Source organism: Urtica dioica, chromosome 6, assembly GCF_054948205.1.
Source record: "Urtica dioica subsp. dioica isolate 48M chromosome 6, U.dioica_male_clone48M_v1_H2, whole genome shotgun sequence".
Taxonomy (NCBI): Eukaryota; Viridiplantae; Streptophyta; class Magnoliopsida; order Rosales; family Urticaceae; genus Urtica; species Urtica dioica.
This window is the reverse complement of record NC_142761.1, coordinates 31,694,511-31,711,003: the sequence shown is the minus strand read 5'-3', so window position 1 is coordinate 31,711,003 and position 16,493 is coordinate 31,694,511.

Genomic DNA, 16,493 nt, shown 5'->3' with positions numbered 1-16,493 from the left:
GCGGCACTACAATTGGAAAAAATGAAGATGACTTTCTTGCTTTTCATCTTTTCAGTTTTGGCGCACCCGGAAAAAGATAGCGCCCACATTGGTGATGGTATTTTGAGAATGGTTGATGATTTGGATTTTTGTTTAAAGTTTCCGCGGGGGACATTTTCTTTTGTCTATTTGATGGACATAGGATGGACTTGGAGGATAAATCATCTGCAGTTTTTTACGATAAAGTCAAGCAATCTACATGCAATTTACCGGGTTTCATTCTCCCACTCACAGCAATTTACCTTTTTGGATGGGTGTAAAAGGGACATCGGACGATATCGGAGCCTCAATGTGAACATCAAAATAGTCGTCTCGAATTTCTTCTTCTATTTCCTTCTCGTGCATTTCATTTGTTTCATCCTCGTTACGTTCGCTCTCTTCAATAAGCTCGACATACAACACACTTTTACAATGAGATACATCACAACGGTCTAAAATATAACACTTGACGTCAATATCATCCAAAATATACTTAGGTCTCGGAGGTTTTGAGATCAAAGATATATAGCTTCAACATTGTTGATGTGTTCAGAAGAAGCATTTCACGTATTCTTTCAACAAAACAAGAGAATGTAACATTATTCACGTCGTCTAGTATCATACTTTTTAAGTCTTCATTCATTGAACTCCATTCGTATGACTCCCCATCTTTCTTTCTCCACTCACCATCATATTGAAAATACACAACACTCTCCGCCATAACCTTCAAAAACAAAAATTATTAGAAACTAGAATATATAAAATTTCACTACCCGAGTACAAAAATATCACCAAGATAAATAAAAAAAACACTATGGATTTTACAAATAAAAATAAAAAAGTACACAATATGAGTTCTTGGATCGACTAGATCGACCAAATCAACCAGTTCAACCAAGTCGACCAAGCCGACTTCGAAATTTTCCAGAATAGTTGACCTGATCGTACATCTTCGTTTTTCCTCGAAAATTTTCGAAATTTTCAATCCAAAAAATTATAAATCACACACTTGATACATTTTTTGTACTTTTAAACTCTCAACTACAAAATACTTACTTAGTAATATTAATATTCTATAAATAAGAGATTTAAAGTAAGAAATTTGAGATAAACTTACAAGTGTTTGATTTCTTCAACTTGTTGAGCTCAACAATGGAAACTTTGAGTTCTTTCTCACGAATTTTGAAGTTGGAAAAGATGATTAGAGTGAGATTTCCATTAAAGCAGATGAAAGACATGAAAAAAAGGTTGGATTAGACTAGGGTGAGTAGTTTTCATTAGAGAGGATGAAATGCTTTTGAAAAAAAATAAAAAAGTTTAGGTCACTTTTTTTTAAAATATAAATATAATATAATAAATAGATCTTATTGCTATTTTTTTTTTTTTTACATTGTTTTAGAAAATGGTATGATAGGCATTTGATTTATTTCATTAAAGGGGAGAGCTAGTCTTGCAAATTATTTACCTAAAAGGCTAATGATGTAAATAAAATCTATTATAAGGTTATTTCTACAAAGACTCCTATTTATACCCTCTTTTCATTTTCTTTTTCTTTTTATTTACTTTTTCAGCCCACATCAGCAAAAATATAAAAATTACTAATATACCCATTCTTTTAACCCTTTTTTATTTTTTTTTTAAAGAAAAAAAAAAACAAATATTACCCCCAAAACACAAATCAAACCAGCGTGATAGCCTCCTCTTCTTCTTCTGGGTTCTCTCTTCTTCTCCTCTCCTTCTCTCACGCTGAAACCAAACCCAGACAATCAACGTGAAAAGAAAAAAAAAACAAAAACAACCCTTCTCCAAACGGGTCTCTCTCTTCTCTCGCCCCGGTTTCGTCGTCTCCAAAGGGTGATTCTTTCTCCGCCTTGGTCTCCAACTCAAAGGTCAGTTTTTTATTTCTTTTATTTTAGGATTAATTCCTTTTTTACCCCCTGAACTCGTACCTCGATTTCATTTCACCCCCTGGACTCGAAATTGTTGCAGAACTAATTTCAGAACTTAGACACGTGTTACAACTTGCCTCTTCCGTCAGTATTCGAACGTTAAGTTTAACTTTTTGATGACGTGGCAATATTTTAAAGGGTATAAGAGTATTTTCTATTATTCTAAATACTTTTAATATTTAAATATTATTATCAGATTAAATAATTAAATATTTATATATATATCTCTCTCTCTCCTTTCTTCTTCTTCTTCTTTTCTTCTCTGCTTGAGCTTATTCATTTCTATTCTGTGTCGCTGAAATGGAAGCGGGCATCTCGTCCCTGGGCCCGCCCCCACTCCCCAGCTCCGCCCTCGAGCTCGACATCGGCGGCAACGGCTTCGGAGCCCCCATGCCCGACTATTACTCCCAGCTCTCCTTCCCCCGCCCCTCCGCCCTCATGGAGCGCTCCATGTACCTCGAGCTCGCCCTCGCGGCCATGGACGAGCTCGTCAAGATGGCCCATACCGACGAGCCCCTCTGGGTCCGCAGTGGAGCCCCGGACAAGGAGGTTCTCATCCACGACCACTACTTGCGAACCTTCACTCCTTGCATTTTGCTTTTATGCTCAGAATGCTTTTATCACCGTTCTTTTTTTTCTTTTCTTATCACGGCCCTGTTGAAATGGAACTTTGGTGCAGAGATTGGGCAACGAGTTGATAGAGCGACAATCGAATCCGGAGCTGAAATCAAGGCTGGCCAACGCATTGTAGACCTTGACGAGCGCAAATCAGCTAACGCCAGATCTGGAGCGTACGAATTATCAGGTTTTCAGGAAGAATCTAACTTGCTTCCTGGTTGAAGTTCGAGGCTTTTTGCGGACAAAGTAAGAATGTATCACAATCAAATCGCGAAGCGAACCCAAATAGTGGTTTAAATTTTGTTATATTTTCTTCTTTCTGGAAACACACCCGAAAGGACTGCTGATCATTAGTGCTTTACTATCTGTGATTGTGAATATTCCAAGTTTCATTTGTATGACCTTCATTTGAGTACTTTCAATTATTCAGCCAGAGAGTATCTGGTTTTGTTTTGGTTTTACGGTGAGAACCTCTCACTACCAGGTTGCCTCATGCCCATGAGTTATTTTGTAATGTAAATGGCTAAATGCCAATCCAATTCCTGGCAGAGTTCATTAAACCAATCAATCTTTTTTTCTTGAACATAGATCAATCTCATAAACAATCCATTTCTCAATCGCATGAAAGAAAAAAATGCAGAGAAGAAAAGAAGAAGAAAGGAAAGAGAGAGAGAGGAGAGAGAGAATAATAGAAATTATTTAAATATTTAATTGTTAACAATATTTAAATATTAAAAGTATTTAAAATAATTGAAAATACTCTTATACCCTTAAAAATATTGCCACGTCATCAAAAAGTTAAACTTAATGTCCAAATACTGACGGAAGTGGCAAGTTGTAACACATGTCTAAGTTCTGAGATTAGTTCTGCAACAATTCCGAGTCCAGGGGGTGAAATGAAATCGAGGTACGAGTCCAGGGGGTAAAAAAGGAATTAATTCTTTATTTTATGTATAATGGCCACGTTGATTCGAGAACTCTGCTAATTCTCTCTACTTTTTTTTTCTGATTGCCATGCTTCGTTTAACCGTCATTCAAGAACATATACATCTCAGTGATACTATGAAATTATATAGAATATTGAAAAGTTGAAGGTGATTGTACCAAGACTTCAACACGATACACTTCTAACAGTTGGTGATTGGTGTTTGATATAAAAAGTGTACCTATCTTCTTGTATTTTGCATAGGTTGTGTGAATTGAATTTTTTTTAAGGAATTTCATTTTCTTGAGAAAATGAGTAGAAAATGAAAAATTTCATGTGTGGCTTTCTAATGCAAAGTATATTTGCTCTAATGACCATTAGAGGTGAATACACTATTGATCATTAGAGTTTCTCTATTCGTCAGTAGAGTTTTCACATCAAGTAGAGAAACTCTAATGATCAATAGACCATTCAGCTGTAATGGTTATTAGAGCAAATCAATTTTGTTTTTGATAATCAGAAATGTAAAATGCTTTAGCTGTAGATAACCTTAGGGAAAAAAAATCAAAGTTCATGTACGAAGATAATCAAAATTTGTGTCTTGGTTGTTTTTTAGGTACTCCAATGAGTTTGAGTTTTCGGTGATCCATTATAAAAGTGGAAAAACAACAAGAACAAAACGAAGAGAATAATGAAGAGTCCATGGACGAAGAGAGTGTGGAGTCCACAGACGAAGAGAGTGTGGAGTTCGCAGACGAAGAAGAGAATGGAAATGATGGTGGTTCTAATGCATCGGAAGAAGAACATGAAACTGATTAGTAGATCAATATTACTAGTGGTTCTACTAAGCATGAGAGCTAATCTACTGAGCAGTAGATCAATATAACTAATGGTTCTACTGAACATTTGAGCTATTCTACTAATTAGTAGATCTATATTACTAGTAGTTCTACTGAGCATTAGAGCTAATCTACAGGTCAGTAGATCAATATTACTAGTGGTTCTACTGAGCATTAGAGCTAATATATTGATCAGTAGATCAATATTACTAGTGGTTCTATTGAGTATTAGAGCTAATTTATTGGTCAATAGATCAATATTACTAGTGGTTCTACTGAGCAATAGAGCTAATCTACTGGTCAATAGATCAATCGTGGTTCTAATGAGCATTAGAGTCAAATATAGAACAATTTAAATTAGTAAGCCATTAAAATTAATGAACTTCATCTCAAATATGTGTCCTATGATATCTTTAATTAAAATTAGTTAACAATTAATTAGAATTAGTTTCATCTATAATATTGATGACAAATTTATTAGAATTAGTTAGTTTCATGTAGAATAACAAAGTCATATGAATAATTTAAAATTAGTGAGCTTCATCTAGAATATGTGTCCTATGATATATTTAATTGAAATTAGTGAACAATTAATTATAATTAGTTTCATCTATAACATTAAAGACAAATATATTAGAATTAGTTAGTTTCATGTCGAATAATAAAGTTATATGAATAATTTAAAATTAATGAACTTCATGTATAATATGTGTCGTATGATATATTTAATTAAAATTAGTGAACAATTAATTAGAATTACTTTCATCTATAACATTAAAGACAAATCTATTAGAATTAGTTAGTTTCATATAGAATAACAAAGTCATATGAGTAATTTAAAATTAATGAGCTTCATCTATAATATGTGTCCTATGATATATTTAATTAAAATTAGTGAACAATTGATTAGAATTACTTTCATCTATAACATTAAAGACAAATCTATTAGAATTAGTTAGTTTCATATAGAATAACAAAGTCATATGAATAATTTAAAATTAATGAGCTTCATCTATAATATGTGTCCTATGATATATTTAATTAAAATTAGTGAACAATTAATTAGAATACGTTTCATTTTTAACATTAATGAAAAATTTATTAGAATTAGTTAGTTTCATGTAGAATAACAAAGTCATATGAATAATTTAAAATTAATGAGCTTCATCTAAAATATGTGTCCTATGATATATTTAATTAAACTTAGTGAACATTTAATTAGAATTAGTTTCATCTATAACATTAAGACAAATTTATTAGAATTAGTTAGTTTCATGTAGAATAACAAAGTCATATGAATAATTTATTAATGAGTTTCATCCGTAATATGTGTCCTATAATATATTTAATTAAAGTTAGTGAACAATTAATTAGAATTAGTTAGTTTCATGTAGAATAACAAAGTCATATGAATAATTTATGAGAAATTGCTCCATTTGCCACCAATTTCATAACATTTTCCCAATTTCCACCAAAAAACTAATTTTTTCCAAAATGCCACCATCTATGTCAACAATGTTGACATCTATTTTTTCCCTTCACTATGAGATGTCAACATTGTTGACATCACTTTCCACCAAAAGACTAATTTTTACCAAAATGCCACCGAGATGTCAACATTGTTAACATAGATGTCAACAATGTTGACATCTCGGTGGCATTTTGGGAAAAATTAGTCTTTTGGTGGAAAGTGGGAAAATGTTATAAAATTGGTGGCAAATGGGGCAATTTCTCATAATTTATTAATGAGCTTCATCCGTAATATGTGTCCTATGATATATTTAATCAAAATTAGTGAACAATTAATTAGAATTAGTTTCATCTTAACATTTTTTAAGTTTTATATGACTCTACTGCACAATAGATTTGCTCTAATGACCATTAGAGCTGAATACTCTGCTGATCATTAGAGTTTCTCTACTCATCAGTAGAGTTACCAAGTAGTTTTTTTTTCAAAATTTTTAAAGTTTTATATGACTCTACTAGGAGAGTAGATTTGCTGTAATGACCATTAAAGTTGAATACTCTACCGATAATTAGAGTTTCTCTACTTGTCAGTAAGCCGCGTAATTGATAGTAGAGATAACAAAAACACAAATTAATGTTACTACAATTTAAGAAAATGGAAGCAATAATGTATGTTAAACATACATCAATGGACATACGATAAATAAGCCAATTCAAAATTATATATATATATATATATATATATATATATATATCTCTCTCTCTCTCTCTCTCTTGCTCTCTCTCCCATGGATTTCCTTCATCAAGGTATGTGTTCTCTATTGTAGAAAATTTGATTCATAAACTAATTTAAGATTTTCTTTTTAAATTACGTAGATTAATACACAAAATAAGAATTTTGTAAGTTTAATATCTTTGTGTAGAATGTTTTATATGTATTTTGTGTAGAGTTTAGATTGAAAATCAATGTCTTGTTTCGAATTGTGATTATATTGAGTCAGCGTTTGACATTTTTTCAATTTGAGGTTGAAATTGAGTTGGAATTTGAGTTAATGATGTGTATATTGAATTGGAATTGAGATAGAATGTGAGATTATCTTGAAATTAGGATGCCATTGTGTTGAATTTCATGTTTCAATAGAGTTTTTGTAAAACAAAATTAATTATTGTTTGGAATTGATATTGTTTTCGGGTGAAATTTATGTGTGAGATAATCGAAATCTATGATTTTGGTTGAAATTAGTGTGAGATATACTCAATTATAGGTTTTTGTTTAGATTTTAAAGAAGATGTTGAAATTGAAGATGTTTTGGATTTTGTTCATTTAGGTGAAACATGGGTCAAATAAAAACTCCCGTAGGCACCGCGGCGGCTCTTCAAGAGGTCCTAGAAAAAGTCCATCCAAGGGGCTCGTCAACCGAAACCTGAAGCGAATTATAATGACCGGATGTTTACTAGCAAGGCCATTGAAGAACGCTACTACATTCTCACATTACGTAGTCCGATCCTTGATCGGGGATTAAAGGTGAGCATAACCACTGACATAGGAGGTCGAATCCATAACAATATCGAAGGCTATTCTTGGCGGAAGTTTTGTGCTTCTCCCGAGTACAAAGCGAACTTTAACTTTGTGTACAAGTTCTACGTGAATTTACCGGATAACAAGGGAGACATTGTGATGGTCCGGGGTAGACGTGTCGACTTCAATGTCGGAGCCATCAACCACTTGCTTGAGACCCCATTTGTGGATTACGACAATGAGGAGTATCAGCGTTGGTTAAGAGATTTCAACCATGACGAGATGGTGAAGTTGTTGACGGTTCCATAAGAGAAGTAGATCTTTGACAAAGGAAAGAGGATAATCAAGCGTGATCAACTCAATAGGTTAGCTAAAAATTGGATTTATTTTATTTGCACTCGTCTCTCTCCAATCAAGCACTTCACTAGACTCGACGAGGATCATGTACAACTCTTGTATTGTGTAATTGTAAGTTACTATATAAATGTCGGTTGATTCATCTATAATTGGATGAAGAAGATCTACTATCGTAACGAATAATACGGTTTTCCATATATATCAATCATTAGCGGCCTTTGTACAAAGGCTGGGGTGGTACGAGCATTGGACACAATCAAGAATGTTCAGGGACCTATTACGGATTCTACCATCGAGCGATACAAGATTAAAGAGCCAGAAGAGGAGGAAGATTATCCATAACAACCACCACAATGGCCACCGCATATGGCACATCCTCAATATCCAATGTTGCCAATAACCGCCTATGAATGACGACGAATGAAGTTTGTTTTAATTAATATTTTATGTTTTTTTTTTTCAATTTGCAAGATTGGAATCATTTTCAAGTTTTATGCTTTTTTTCAATTAAGTGGTTGAGACTCATTTATGACTCCTAAATATGTTTTATGTATTTTTCGATTGAGAATTATTTGTTTATGTTATGAGAATGTTTGAGACTTATATGTTTATGTTATAAGATTGGTTGAGACATGCATTTTTTTATATTGTTTGTGTTTTGAGGTTTTAATGTTTAAGATCGTGTATATTAATTAAATGGTTAATTTGTTAGTTGAAAATAGGTAAAAATGGACCTCTTTGAGATTCTGAAAACTTTCGCTGCGGCGAGAAAGACCTCATGATATTATGAAAAATTTCACCCCGGCGGAAAGAATTTCTAGAGACTCTGAAAAATTTCGCCGCGGCAAAATTTTCATGAAATTTTTGCAAGTAATCTCGCCGTGGCGAATTAGACCTCCTTGAGACTCTGGAAAATTTCACCACAGCGATATTTTCGTGGTATTTTTGCAAATCATCTCACCGCGACAAGATATGTGTGTCGCCACGGCGAATTAGACCTCCTTGAGACTCTGAAAAATTTCTCCGCAGCTATATACATATCTCGCCACGGCGAAATTTTCGTTGAATTTTTGCAAGTCATCTCGCCGCGGCGAAATAGACATCCTCGAGACTCTGGAAAAAATTTCCACTACTATACACATATCTTGCCGCGACGAAATTTTTGAAATTTGTTAAAAAAAAAAAATACACTTCAGAACTAAATAACATAATAATATATTTCCAAACAAAAATAATAATGTTTTTCAAACAAAAATAGGATCTATATCCGAACGAAGTAAATGAGAAACAACATCATCATCGAAATCATCGATCTCTTGATCAATAGACGGTAAGCGGATGTGAACGGGGGAATATTAAACATGTTTTCATCTTCTTCTTCGTCAATATTTCTCTCTTTCATATGAACCACTAATAATAACTCTGGATTGACTAGATCTGATACATAAAACTTTTGACTTGCTTGTAAAGCTAAAGCAAAAAAAATGAATCATTCTCGTAACTGGTCCGTCTAAAGTCGACAATTGTAACTCTTACATTATCACCTTAAACATGGTGTTTTTTCTTCCCCTTTGCACTTGAACAATAGAATTCGCAACCTGCAGTAATCAAGTTCCCATATGTCTTCAATGTACGTATTATAGTTCATAAAACCATTTTTTGGATTTTTATCCTTTGTCGACGAAACATGTAATGCTTCAGCAAATAATGTAACACCACTATTTCGAACGGGATGCTTGTTGTCTCTTTCTTTTGCATAAAATGTAAAACCATTAACAAACCAAGCAATGTACCTTGTAACCATTGAGGAAGACCCTCAAGATATTTGACTCAAAGTGGCTGAATGTCCCGATTCTTGAAATAACCGTTTTCTAAGCCACTTCTGAAACAAATGGTTGTGCTCTTCTTGTAACTATTTTTCATTTCTAGATTTCATTGGATTCTTCGCTCTCAATTCATTCAAATGAATATCCACAATTGGTGTGACCTTGGTTGACGCTAGAATAACTATCGATAGATAAACAATCACATTCATAAGTTAAATAAACATAAGAAAGTTTCACAAAAATATGTCTGTAGATAAGAGTGTTGGGATTTTGACCTTGTCAAACTCGTCACTTCGTTCAGTCGAGCTCGTTACTTCGTCAGTCGAGCTCGTCACTTGATCAGTCGAGCTCGTCACTTCGTCAGATCGACCTGGAATGACTTCGTCACTTCGTCCAAACGTCTTTGGATTCAGTTCGTCAGTTCGCCCAACCGTGTTGGGTTAACTCTGTCAAAACCTCTCTCTCTCGAAACAGAAAACGAAAAATAAAAGAAGGAACACAAGATTTATAGTGGTTCACTTTCAAAGAGAAAGCTACGTCCACTTTGCCGCTGCAATACTATAAACCCAATTGGGAAAGTTTACAAGTACAAGTGTTTCTATTTTGGGTACAAAGGAATACAACAAATAGTATCCTTTATATACACTAAGGAAATGTACAAAGTTACTATCCCTAACAGATGTGGGACTTTTTCCAATTCCTTAGATTAGGCTCCATCACTTGACATCCACCATCAACAATCTCCCACTTGGAGACTAATCTCATCACGCGTCTCCATCTTGCAGCGGCGACTCAACTCATCAGACGAGGAGTCCAACTGAGGTCGAGCACAACCTCAGTTTGTCATACGGCACAGACTTCGTAAACATGTCGGCGGGATTCTGACTCCCGGCGATCTTCTCAAGCACCAGTACACCATCTTCTAATGCCGACCTAATGAAGTGGTATCTCAGCTGTATATGCTTAGTCCTCGCATGATACACTGGATTCTTTGCCAACTGAATGGCGCTCTGGCTGTCACTGTACAGCACACTCCCTTCATGGTCTTGACCCAGCTCGCCCAAGAAAGTCTGCAGCCATATCATCTCCTTCGTGGCCTCGGTGATGGCCACGTACTCCGCCTCGCAGCTCGACAAGGCAACGATCTTCTGCAACCTCGACACCTAACTGATAGCCGTCCCTCCGAACGTGTAAACGTAATCAGACGTGCTCTTTCTGCTGTTGACGTCGCCCCCATTGTCAGCATCGACGTAACCTTGGAGTCCCAGTTCGGACTTCCTGAATACCAGCGCCGAGGTCGAGCTGCCTCTCAGATATCGGAGGATCCACTTCACAGCCTCCCAGTGCTCTCTCCCCGGGTTACTCATGAACCTGCTCACAACTCCCACTGCATGAGCAATGTCCGACCTCGTGCACACCATTGCGTACATCAAGCTTCTGATGGCCGAAGCATAAGGGATCTTGTCCATGTACTCCAGCTCGTCCTCTGTCACTGGCGACTGTTGCTTGGACAATTTGAAGTGGCTGGCCAGCGGCGAGCTGACCGACCTCGCGTCCTTCATAGCGTTGGAGCACCTTCTTCACGTACTCCTCATGTGAGAGCTCGACGCTCTCTCTCGTCCTCTTGATCCTCATCCCGAGAATCTACTTTGCGGCTCCTAGATCCTTCATCGCGAACTCTTCGGACAATTTCTTCTTCAGCTCGTCAATCTCGTGTAGGTCGGCACCTACAATCAGCATGTCGTCGACGTAGAGCAGAAGAATCACGTAGGAGTCTTCAAGTCTCTTGAAGTAGCAGCAGTGGTCGGCCTCACACCTGCCGAACTCAGCTCGCTTCATGAAGTTGTCGAACTTCTTGTACCACTGCCGTGGGGCTTGCTTCAGCCCGTAGAGACTCTTCTGGAGCTTGCACACGAGCTCCTCTCTTCCTTTCACCTCGAAGCCTTCGGGCTGCCTCATGTAGGACTCTTCGTCGAGATCACCGTGAAGGAACTCCGTCTTCACATCTATCTGCTGTAGATGCAGATTTTCCTTGGCAACCAACCCTAGCACGGTTCTAATCGTCACGAGCTTGACGACCGGAGAGAAGATTTCTGTGAAATCGATTCCCTCCTTCTGCTGGAAACCTTTCACCACCAGCCTCGCCTTGAACCGTTGGCTTCCATTGCTCTCCTCCTTTATCCGGTACACCCACCTGTAGTGCAGAGCTTTCTTCCCAGCTGGTAACTCCGCCAGCTCCCAAGTGTGATTCGTGATCAATGAATCCATCTCGTCCTTCATGGCGAGCTCCCACTTGGTCGAGGTGTCGACCTCCATAGCCTCTTCATAGCACTCCGGCTCTCCTCTGTCGGTAAGGAGTATGTAGTTGAGAGACGGGGAAAACTTGTGTACCGGTTTTCTGACTCTTGACGATCTCCGCAGCTCGGTGATCAGAGTCCGCTGATTCACCTCGAGCTCGGTGTTGTCATCAGCTTCTTCTTCGATCTCGTAACCGTCATCAGCTCGGCCTGATCTCATCTCGGTCATCGAATTGTCTTCTTCGATCTCATGACCGCCACCAGCTCGGTCTGATCTCACCTCGGTCATCGAAGTGTCTTCTTCTTCTTCCAGCTCGGTCGTCGAGAAGTCTTTTAGGTCGATCATTGACTTCTCGCCCTCAGGAGCTTTCTTAGTCGAGCTCCCCTTCAGCTCGTCCCCGTACGTCGTCTGCTTGTTGAAGACAACATTCCTGCTCCGGACTATCTTTCTCGCGTGGGCATCCCAGAAACGATAGCCGAGCTCAGTGTCACCATAACCAATGAAATAACACTTTTTAGATTTCGGGTCGAGCTTACTTCGAACAGATTCATCAATATGAACATATGATAAAAAACCAAACACTTTCAGATAAGAAAGGTTTACCTTCTTCCCATTCCATGATTCTTCTGGAATTTTGAAATCCAAAGGAACGCTTGGTCCTCGATTTATCAAGAAGGCTGTCGTGTTGATTGCATCGGCCCAAAACGTCTTGGGCAGGCCGGAGTGAATCCGCATACTCCGAGCTCGTTCATTCAGCGTGCGATTCATTCGCTCCGCTACTCCGTTCTGTTGGGGAGTCCCCGGGATCGTTCTCATCATCTTGATCCCGTTCTCGGCATAATACCGCTTGAAGTCGGAGTCGACGTACTCCCCTCCATTGTCGGACTTCAAGCACTTCACTTTCGAGCTCGTCTCCAGCTCGACCATCGCCTTCCACATTTTGAAGGTAGCGAACACGTCAGATTTATTCTTCAGGAAATAAACCCATACCTTCCTCGTGGAATCGTCTATGAACGTCACATAGTAGCGAGATCCTCCAAGTGAAGGGACTGGAGCTGGTCCCCATACGTCGGTATGTACCAGCTCGAGTTTCTCCGCCTTCAGCTCTCTACTCGCATTCGAGAAGCTAACTCGCTTCTGCTTCCCGAGAATGCAGCTCTCGCATTGGTGATGTTCCACCGTCTTCAGCTCCGGGATCATGCCGTCTTTCACCAGCATCTTCATTCCCTTCTCGCTCATGTGCCCGAGCCTGCGGTGCCACAGCTCGGTCTTCGCGGTGTTGTCAACCACGACCACCATGTCTCTGCAGCTCGACGTCATGTAGAGCGTGCCTGTCTTCTGTCCGCGTGCTACCACCATAGCTCCCTTTGAGACCTTCCACGAGTTATTCCCGAACGTCGTGGTGTAACTTTCATCGTCGAGCTGACCCATCGAGATTAGGTTCCTCATCAACTTCGGCACGTGTCTGACCTTGTTGATCTTCCAGACTTGCCCGTTTCCCATCTTCAGTCTGACGTCGCCGATACCAACAATGTCTAGGGGCTCGCCATCAGCCACATAGACCTTCCCGTGATTTCATGCGACATAATTCTCCAGAATGTCGCTGTCAGGGGTGGTGTGAAAAGACGCTCCTGAGTCGAGCACCCAAGAGTCAGTCGAGCTGTCCACCGTTAGCAGTAACGCATCTGCTAACTCTTCAGTGACGGCGTGGGCACCTCCTTTCTCCTTGGCGGGCTTCTTGCAGTACTTCTTGATGTGGCTGGACTCGCCACAATTCCAGCATGCAAAGGTTCGCCCTGACTTGGACTGACCTCGCCCACTCCGTGACTTCGACCTGTCATTCCATCGTTTCTGACTCCGGTTGTGGTTTCTTCCCCTGTTCTCCACATTCAAGGCCGAACTCGTCGAGGCCTCGCCAGAATCAATTCGTCGCACCTCTTTGGCGAGGATGCGATCTCGTACGTCGTTAAACTTTAACTTCGCACTTCCAACCAAGTTGCTGACCGCGGCCCTCATCGGCTCCCAGCTATTCGGCAAGGACGCGAGCAGAATCAGAGCTCGCACTTCGTCGTCGAACTCGATCTCAACCAATGACAGTTGGTTGACGATCGTGTTGAACTCGTTCACGTGAGTGGCTACCCCGGCTCCTTCATCCATCTTCAAGTGGAAAAGCCTCTTCATCAGAAATACCTTGTTGTTCGCCGAGGGTTTCTCGTACATGTCCGTCAAGACCTTCATCATTCCCTCCGTGGTCTTCTCCTTCGCCACGTTGTGAGCCACGTTCTTCGACAGCGTCAGTCGAATAACTCCCAGAACCTGCCTGTCGAGGAGTTTCCATTCTGCCTTGTCCATCTTTTCTGGTTTCTCGCTCAGCGGTTGATGAAGCTTTCTTCCGTACAAATAATCCTCGATATGCATTCTCCAGAATGCATAATCCGACCCGTCGAACTTCCCGATCCCTTGCACCGTGCCTTCTTCGGCTCCCATCGTTTTCTACTTCGCTTCTTCTCCACAGGTCGCACTCCGTTTCAACAAGAAACTGCAAACCTAGAATCTATGATACCAGTTGTTGGGATTTTGACCTTGTCGAACTCGTCACTTCGTCCAGTCGAGCTCGTTACTTCGTCAGTCGAGCTCGTCACTTGATCAGTCGAGCTCGTCACTTGATCAGTCGAGCTCGTCACTTGATCAGTCGAGCTCGTCACTTCGTCAGATCGACCTGGAATGACTTCGTCATCGTCCAAACGTCTTTGGATTCAGTTCGTCAGTTCGCCCAACCGCGTTGGGTTAACTCTGTCAAAACCTCTCTCTCTCGAAACAGAAAACGAAAAATAAAAGAAGGAACACAAGATTTATAGTGGTTCACTTTCAAAGAGAAAGCTACGTCCACTTTGCCGCTGCAATACTATAAACCCAATTGGGAAAGTTTACAAGTACAAGTGTTTCTATTTTGGGTACAAAGGAATACAACAAATAGTATCCTTTATATACACTAAGGAAATGTACAAAGTTACTATCCCTAACAGATGTGGGACTTTTTCCAATTCCTTAGATTAGGCTCCATTACTTGACATCCACCATCAACAAAGAGCTTTATAATTCAAAACTTGTGTTATTGGGAAATGCAATTGCGTCTGCTTTAGCGAAATACTTAGAACAAAATTCAACTGACTCCTCTACTATGTAATTTTTCACTATCCTCCATTCCGGCCTACTAGTAGTTCTTCACGTAGCTCTTTAATGTTGGTGATTATGCACATATGCGGAAAAAATTAATTACGCTACTTAGTTAATTAATTAAGGTTATATTACAAGATCTAGATTTACTTTAATTAATATTAAGCCTGAGAGCAATATCAAGCAACCGAATTAAATAGAAGTGTCATTAGAAAATTTACGGGTTTCTCCTTAGCTACAGTAACTTTGATCAAGTTCTTCAAGATCCCGTTCTGAGCTCCAATCACTTGATCTTCTAACTTTAGCTCCCATGATCATATCTCTGGGAATGGCTTTAGTACTCTCATCGTATGGCACTCAGAAGATGACATCATATTCTTCCAAAACGTAATCTCTGGACGAATAAGAAGAAAGTGTGGCACACTCTGAATCTCACTACGACTCTGATTTATGATTTCAGATCATGCCATGTTTATGGGAATGGAATCACATAATTCCAAGGGAGAAGGAGAGAGAGAGAGCACACGGCCAACAGAGAGAGTTTGTCGGATTTTAGCTATTAGCTTTTTGTCATTTTTTGCTTTCTTGTAAACCCCTATTTATAGTGGTAGAAATGAGATATTTTAGGAATTTCTTAGATATATTTTATTCTTCTTTATTCTTTCCGATTTTGTAGTTAAGCATGAATGTTGGATCTTAACTACAAATCCTACTTTTTCTCTCATCCATCAGATCATAATCTAGGATATTATATTTCCTTATTTTTTTCCTATATTTAAGTAATCTAGATATTTGAGAATAATGAGGACAATATCTTATTCCCTTATTTAATGTAAAGAATATCTCTACCATTATTATTCTCCTAGATATTAGGAAATTAATTATGAGAGAGAATAAATGACAATATCTTATTTCCTTATTTAATGGAGAGAGAATATCTCTACTATTATTATTCTCGCTCTCATTCAATTAGTTATCTGATTTCTTTTCCACAAATCTAGCAACTAATTAAAGAGAGAATATTGGGTATTTTCTACCCAAAGTAGGCGGCCTGCTGGGCCAAGGAATTTTGAATTCTACAGTGTCCATAAGACCCAACTTAAAATTCAACTAATTATTTACTTTATCCAACATTAAATAATTAATTCCACAATAAATATTTAATTCGGAAAATAGATAAATTTCCGAATGAATACTACTAAAGAATTTACAGCTGTGAGATTGTAATAATAATATTCATTATTACCAGAGAGTTCTTAACTGTCTTTATCAGAGCTGAATCAGGGACTATGAACCTAGTAATAGAAGCTTAACAAATCCGATGAAAAAGACAAAATAGTCATTTCTCTTTTTCCATCAATTTGTTTAATCTTGGTCAAATACTCCACTATGTATGCCAAGACTAACTCTTCTTAATAGTAGAATCATATCAACTCATGGCGAAGAGTGTCCACTGATATAGTCAGTTCGTAATCAAGATCATCCAAGTTCAACTCGTAT